Consider the following 7,666-nt stretch of genomic DNA (forward strand, 5'->3'; position numbering starts at 1 on the left):
GAAACCTGTGTAGCTCTTGATTTTTTTTTTTTTATTTTGCCTATTTTGACATTAGTCTAGGGGTGGGATCCTACCAGCATAACAACTGGTTCGCTTCACACGCGTGCGCACCAAATGCGCATTACTTTACAAATTACTGAGTCTGGCAAGCATTTGCTTGCTCCAGCTGACGAGCGGCACTCAGCTGTGCTGCGCAAAGCAGCGGAGGAGGGAAAAGCGTGGAATAAAGCACAGTCTAGAGCCCGGGCAGGCTGGTGGGCCATACAGATGACCAGAAAATCATCACAGCAAAGCAGTTTGGCGTCAGTTGCTCTTCAGATCTACCGGTTCTAGAGAACCGGACTGAACTGGGAACAACCCACCCCTGCATTAGTCCTGGAAATTGTAAAAGAAATCTTCCCTCCATTCTCATCTGCAGTGAGTCCTTTAAGACAGGGTCTCTGAATAAACTGAAATGCTTTTTCCCAGGTTTCTTGATACCTGGGTGAAGTTTATGACATAAGCTGCCAAGGGACTCGCATTTGGTCTTTTGATTCTTTATGCCCAGTCTTCTTTCCATTGTTTTGTCAGCCTCCCCATAATCTTCTATCATGACAGTGAACCATATTACATTCATTGGGGTGTGGATTGCATGGCTGAGCATGCTAGTTGGCATGGAGGCCACAGCTTAAGATTTTTTTTTGTTTTACAAAATGATTCATTTAATTGAATAGCTTTTTCTCAGAGTGTCATAAAAGAGCTATAATTTGTTATGTTTTTAAATTACAAACATTTGAATATCAATTCCTTTAATAGTGTGTCTGCTGAGTAAATATTTTCTGAAAGCAATTTTGAGAAATAAGAATTTCTCACCATCAGGCAAGTGGAAGTACAGTAATACGCAGTTGAGATGAAAGGACGTTTCAGTCAATGGAGGGTGGATAAGATCTCGCAACTCACCTGTGTAATTTAGTTAACCAAACTCTGGCCTTTCATTTACTCATCTAAAATATTTATTTGTTTAATCTAAGGGAAGCAGTTTACAATAAAAATGAAATTTGGTGAATGTTTACACAAACATTAAACAAAGTGTGCCTCTAGCAATCTGTCTTCAGCATCACTCTATTCTCATGTTAGCAGTTTGTACTCTTTTCAAAATATCCTTGCAGAAATATAGCTCTATGTAGATTGTGTGCATCTCTTTCAATAAACTCTCTTTAATCAGGCCTGTTAATCAGGACAAATAATGCATTGGATTTGAAGAACATGATCATCTTCCAGTCTCCAGTATTTTCTGAATGATGATGCTTTGATACACCCCTCCCTCTGGCTATTCACACACAAATGCTAACAGAACATGCTGATGATTAATTTTAACTTGCTTTAAAAAATTTTTTTTTAAATTTATACAAACAATCTATCTTCCATTTAAACAGTGCATCATCTGGGTACAAATATCTTGTGCGATAACCATTACAGTTTGTACATATTCATTTCTTGGTACTAATGCTCTATTCTTACTTAATACTAATACATCTAATTCTTATAACATTCCCCATCTTAACATTTTTAATTCTTTTCACATGTTTATTATTTTTCGCTAATCTTCTTTAATTTCTAACTTCCATATTTATTCTCCAGCCATTGATAAAATAATTCCCATATCAGCAATGTTCAGTTTGCTCCTTCTCTTTAAATTGCTAGTGTTAGCCTATTCATTTCTGCACATTCTAATATTTTTCTAATCACATGCTCTTCAGTCAAAATCTCTTCACTTTTCCAATTTTGTGCAAATACAATACTAGCTGCAGTTAATACATGAATAATTGAATATACCTTCTCTTTACTATAAGTTTCAGGTATAATCCCCAACAGAAATATTTCAGGTTTTAAATCAATATGTTGCTTTATCATCACGTATATATTTTTGTCCAATATCTTTTAGTTTCTATGCATGTCTACCACATATAATAATATGATCCAGGTGTCTGGTGGCATTTCCAATATTTAGCTGATTTATCTTTAAACATCCTTGCCAGTCTTGTTGATGCAAAATGCCATTTATAACTTGCCTTGAAGATCATTTCGCATCTTCTTTAATGCTGAATAGATTTTTGCTTCATTAATGTTGTCAGTGATAATAATTATGTCTATCCCCACAACTACTTATTCTCTTAATCTGAAGCACCACCAACATATATTTAAAAGCTCTTAGCCACCCCATTTCCACAGATTTTTTTATTGTTGTTGTTGTTGTAAATTTGATTTTATTATTGGATCAAAACTAAGAGTTTTCCTGTTTAGCTTAGCATCTATTTTGCTCATAGGATGGATTAGCATTCCAAGGATTTTTATTTTCAAACTTTGTAGTTTGAACATCCTTTTTTCTATTTTGAGCCTTCTTTTAAATAGTCTTGTTAAGTAGCCTTATGGCACATTAATATAAAACAAGTAAGTGTTTAGGTAACAAAGAAATAAATCAAAAACTCTTCTGAACTTTTAAGATGCTGCTATAGAAGGTCTGTTGCTTGTGTTGTGTATACAGAGCATAGATTTATGTCTAGAAAACATGTTGAATTATTTTTATATAACGATTATCTCTGCCTTTTCAGTAAATTCTGAGGCGGATCTCTTTCTCTTTCCCTTCTGGAAGGGAACTGCAGCATTTTTGTTTAGGCATTAAAATATTTTTTTTTTTAAAAAAAATGAGTTTAACACAATTTTTTATGAAGTGTCATAGATTTTAGCAAAAATGACATGATCCATCAAATGAATCTATAATACAAAAACTAGATAAACCTATTTCTTTTAGCATGCTACATTTTTACAAACATACACATTTAGTGTATTTTAGTTTATTGAATTTCCAACCAAGTTTTGAAAATGAGTTATCTCTTTTAGATAATTCATAAAATAAGCCATCTTCTAAATATGGTTAAAAATGTAAAAATCGGTTTGGATCTTTCTTCCATGTTTGGAAAAGTCGACCGGGAGCGGGGTCCAAGAGGAGGGTTTTCTCTGTTGTTGCTCCTGCCTCTGGAACGCCTTGCCCCCAATGTGAGGTTAGCCCCAATCCTCCTATCTTTTCATAAGGGCCTAAAGACATGGCTGTGCCAGTTGGCTTGAGGCTCCAGTGGATCAGTGCAATGGAGGTGGTTGATTGAGCAATAACAGATCCCAGATCCCTCCCACTCCACCCCAGTCCTCCCCATGTGTCTTTGGTTGTAAGGTTTGATTTTTAACATTTTATGTTTTAATCAAGATAAGCCACCCAGATTGTTGTGGTGATGGATTTTTTTAAATTAAGCACCACAAAACCTTATATCTGTAAAAAGTATATCAGTTTGGCCATCCTTGAATATGGTACTCCCAAACCCAGTACCTGGAGACTGCGTGAGCCTGGGTGAGGGAGAACAGGCTTGATCAAATGGCAAAATCAAATTGTTTGTTTGACCTCTTGGTTCCATCTTTAGTCTTTGATTTGGCTGCACTTCCCCATACAAGGAAGAGTTTAATGCTCCTAGTCAAAGCGTTCGATTTTTATTTGTGTTTGCTTTCATCCTCAACATAGAGAGAAACAACTAGCTCAAGCTATTTTCAAAAGCTCCTGTAGGCCAGACAAGGAATAATGGATGGAAACTGAACAAGGAGAGATTTAATCTGGAAATAAGGAGAAACTTTCTGACAGTGAGAACAATCAACCAGTGGAACAGCTTGCCCTCGGAAGTTGTGGGAGCGCCATCACTTGAGACTTTCAAGAAGAGATTGGACTGCCATTTGTCAGAAATGGTGTAGGGTCTCCCGCTTGGACTAGATGACCTACAGGGTCCCTTCCAACTCTGATTATCTGTATCTGTATCTGTAACTATTTTCCCCTTCTTTTTTTTCTTTTTTTACAAAAATCAACCCATTTTTAAAAATTAGTTTTGAGCTCCAACATACAGAAAACACTTTTGCTCAATGTATATCTACTGTAGATGCTATAAATACAATAACTGGTTTCTCCTTTGTACAGTATACTTTGAATGGCTGTGGAAAGGAGGAAATGTGGATCAATGATGGGGTCACAAATCAAAGTATCTCTCTACACTGCAAATCTGTTTTCTTTTTTATTCCAATCCCAAAAAGAAACTCTTGATTGGTATATATTATATAAAGGGCATGTTTTCAAGACTTCTTTTTCTTTGTAACCAGTCATCTTTGCTTTCAATGTTGCAAACTATCACAGTTATCATCCTCTGTGGTTTCTTCTTTTAGATCAGGATTGAGAACAGGGCTCTGTACTTTTTCTATTCGGTCATTCCTCCATTCTGCAACGGAGTTCACGTCCACATAAAAGCACTGTAATATTAGTGGATTTTAGCATAAAAGAGAAGTCTATCCACTCAGGGGTGGGATCCTACCGGCATAACAACCGGTTTGGTGTGGAAATGAATAATTAATAAGTAAGATCCTTGGGCTAAACAGGGTGGCACAAAATTGTTCACCTTACTTTGCAGGAATAATTACATTACTAGACACATATTGGAAAAAATATAGTCGGAATATAAACTAAGAATGAATAAATGCTAGAAGAGGAAATTGTGCATGGTTGCACTAACAATTTTACTCCGATAAGGTAAGAACTTGCCATTTTCATAAAGGTTTAGATTAACAGAATTGGAAGGGACCTTGTAGGTCATCTAGTCCAACCCCCCACCCAAGCAGGAGACCTTATACCCTAAAGGTGTTATGAGATAATTAGCTTTAAGCAGAGGATTGCAAACTGAGTGGTTTGTCACAGAATCATTCATTCTTCTTCAGGATGTGTTGATCTGAATATGTGAGAATATTCCAAAATTTTATATTTAGCCCAGACTGGCGCTATTGGTATCTTACTGAAACCTGTGTAGCTCTTGATTTTTTTTTTTTATTTTGCCTATTTTGACATTAGTCTAGGGGTGGGATCCTACCAGCATAACAACTGGTTCGCTTCACACGCGTGCACACCAAATGCGCATTACTTTACAAATTACTGAGTCTGGCAAGCATTTGCTTGCTCCAGCTGACGAGCGGCACTCAGCTGTGCTGCGCAAAGCAGCGGAGGAGGGAAAAGCGTGGAATAAAGCACAGTCTAGAGCCGGGCAGGCCGGTGGGCCATACAGATGACCAGAAAATCATCACAGCAAAGCAGTTTGGCGTCAGTTGCTTTCAGATCTACGGTTCTAGAGAACCGGACTGAACTGGGAGCAACCCACCCCTGCATTAGTCCTGGAAATTGTAAAAGAAATCTTCCCTCCATTCTCATCTGCAGTGAGTCCTTTAAGGCAGGGTCTCTGAATAAACTGAAATGCTTTTTCCCAGGTTTCTTGATACCTGGGTGAAGTTTATGACATAAGCTGCCAAGGGACTCGCATTTGGTCTTTTGATTCTTTATGCCCAGTCTTCTTTCCATTGTTTTGTCAGCCTCCCCATAATCTTCTATCATGACAGTGAACCATATTACATTCATGGGGGTGTGGATTGCATGGCTGAGCATGCTAGTTGGCATGGAGGCCACAGCTTAAGATTTTTTTTTGTTTTACAAAATGATTCATTTAATTGAATAACTTTTTCTCAGAGTGTCATAAAAGAGCTATAACTTGATTTGTTATGTTTTTAAATTACAAACATTTGAATATCAATTCCTTTAATAGCGTGTCTGCTGAGTAAATATTTTCTGAAAGCAATTTTGAGAAATAAGAATTTCTCACCATCAGGCAAGTGGAAGTACAGGAATACGCAGTTGAGATGAAAGGACTTTTCAGTCAATGGAGGGTGGATAAGATCTCGCAACTCACCTGTGTAATTTAGTTAACCAAACTCTGGCCTTTCATTTACTCATCTAAAATATTTATTTGTTTAATCTAAGGGAAGCAGTTTACAATAAAAATGAAATTTGGTGAATGTTGACACAAACATTAAAGAAAGTGTGCCTCTGGCAATCTGTCTTCAGCATCACTCTATTCTCATGTTAGCAGTTTGTACTCTTTTCAAAGTATCCTTGCAGGAATATAGCTCTATGTAGATTGTGTGCATCTCTTTCAATAAACTCTCTTTAATCAGGCCTGTTAATCAGGACAAATAATGCATTGGATTTGAAGAACATGTTCATCTTCCAGTCTCCAGTATTTTCTGAATGATGATGCTTTGATACACCCCTCTCTCTGGCTATTCACACACAAATGCTAACAGAACATGCTGATGATTAATTATAACTTGCTTTTTAAAAAAAATTTAAAATTTATGCAAACAATCTATCTTCCATTTAAACAGTGCATCATCTGGGTACAAATATCTTGTGCGATAACCATTACAGTTTGTACATATTCATTTCTTGGTACTAATGCTCTATTCTTACTTAATACTAATACATCTAATTCTTATAACATTCCCCATCTTAACATTTTTAATTCTTTTCACATGTTTATTATTTTTCGCTAATCTTCTTTAATTTCTAACTTCCATATTTATTCTCCAGCCATTGATAAAATAATTCCCATATCAGCAATGTTCAGTTTGCTCCTTCTCTTTAAATTGCTAGTGTTAGCCTATTCATTTCTGCACATTCTAATATTTTTCTAATCACATGCTCTTCAGTCAAAATCTCTTCACTTTTCCAATTTTGTGCAAATACAATACTAGCTGCAGTTAATACATGAATAATTAAATATACCTTCTCTTTACTATAAGTTTCAGGTATAATCCCCAACAGAAATATTTCAGGTTTTAAATCAATATGTTGCTGTATCATCACGTATATATTTTTGTCCAATATCTTTTAGTTTCTATGCATGTCTACCACATATAATAATATGATCCAGGTGTCTGGTGGCATTTCCAATATTTAGCTGATTTATCTTTAAACATCCTTGCCAGTCTTGTTGATGCAAAATGCCATTTATAACTTGCCTTGAAGATCATTTCGCATCTTCTTTAATGCTGAATAGATTTTTGCTTCATTAATGTTGTCAGTGATAATAATTATGTCTATCCCCACAACTACTTATTCTCTTAATCTGAAGCACCACCAACATATATTTAAAAGCTCTTAGCCACCCCATTTCCACAGATTTTTTTATTGTTGTTGTTGTTGTAAATTTGATTTTATTATTGGATCAAAACTAAGAGTTTTCCTGTTTAGCTTAGCATCTATTTTGCTCATAGGATGGATTAGCATTCCAAGGATTTTTATTTTCAAACTTTGTAGTTTGAACATCCTTTTTTCTATTTTGAGCCTTCTTTTAAATAGTCTTGTTAAGTAGCCTTATGGCACATTAATATAAAACAAGTAAGTGTTTAGGTAACAAAGAAATAAATCAAAAACTCTTCTGAACTTTTAAGATGCTGCTATAGAAGGTCTGTTGCTTGTGTTGTGTATACAGAGCATAGATTTATGTCTAGAAAACATGTTGAATTATTTTTTATAATGCTTTACATTGTGAACATGAGTTCAGCCAATGCCACTATCAATTCCTTTTAAAACAAAGCTTTTGCCATTGATTCTTATCAGGAATCAGTCACAATCTGAATATAACAAGATAGAATGGTCAAGAAAAGAAGATTATCAGTGTCATGAGATTCATTTAGAAACATTTAGAACAAAAGATTTCTGCACAGAATCTTTATGCAGAGGAAAATGGCACCCAATGATTTTCTGGCTGTTATT

Source organism: Notechis scutatus, chromosome 3 (assembly GCF_049901735.1).
Source record: "Notechis scutatus isolate UNSWTSFEM ecotype Mainland chromosome 3, rNotScu1.2, whole genome shotgun sequence".
In the NCBI taxonomy this organism is placed as follows: Eukaryota; Metazoa; Chordata; class Lepidosauria; order Squamata; family Elapidae; genus Notechis; species Notechis scutatus.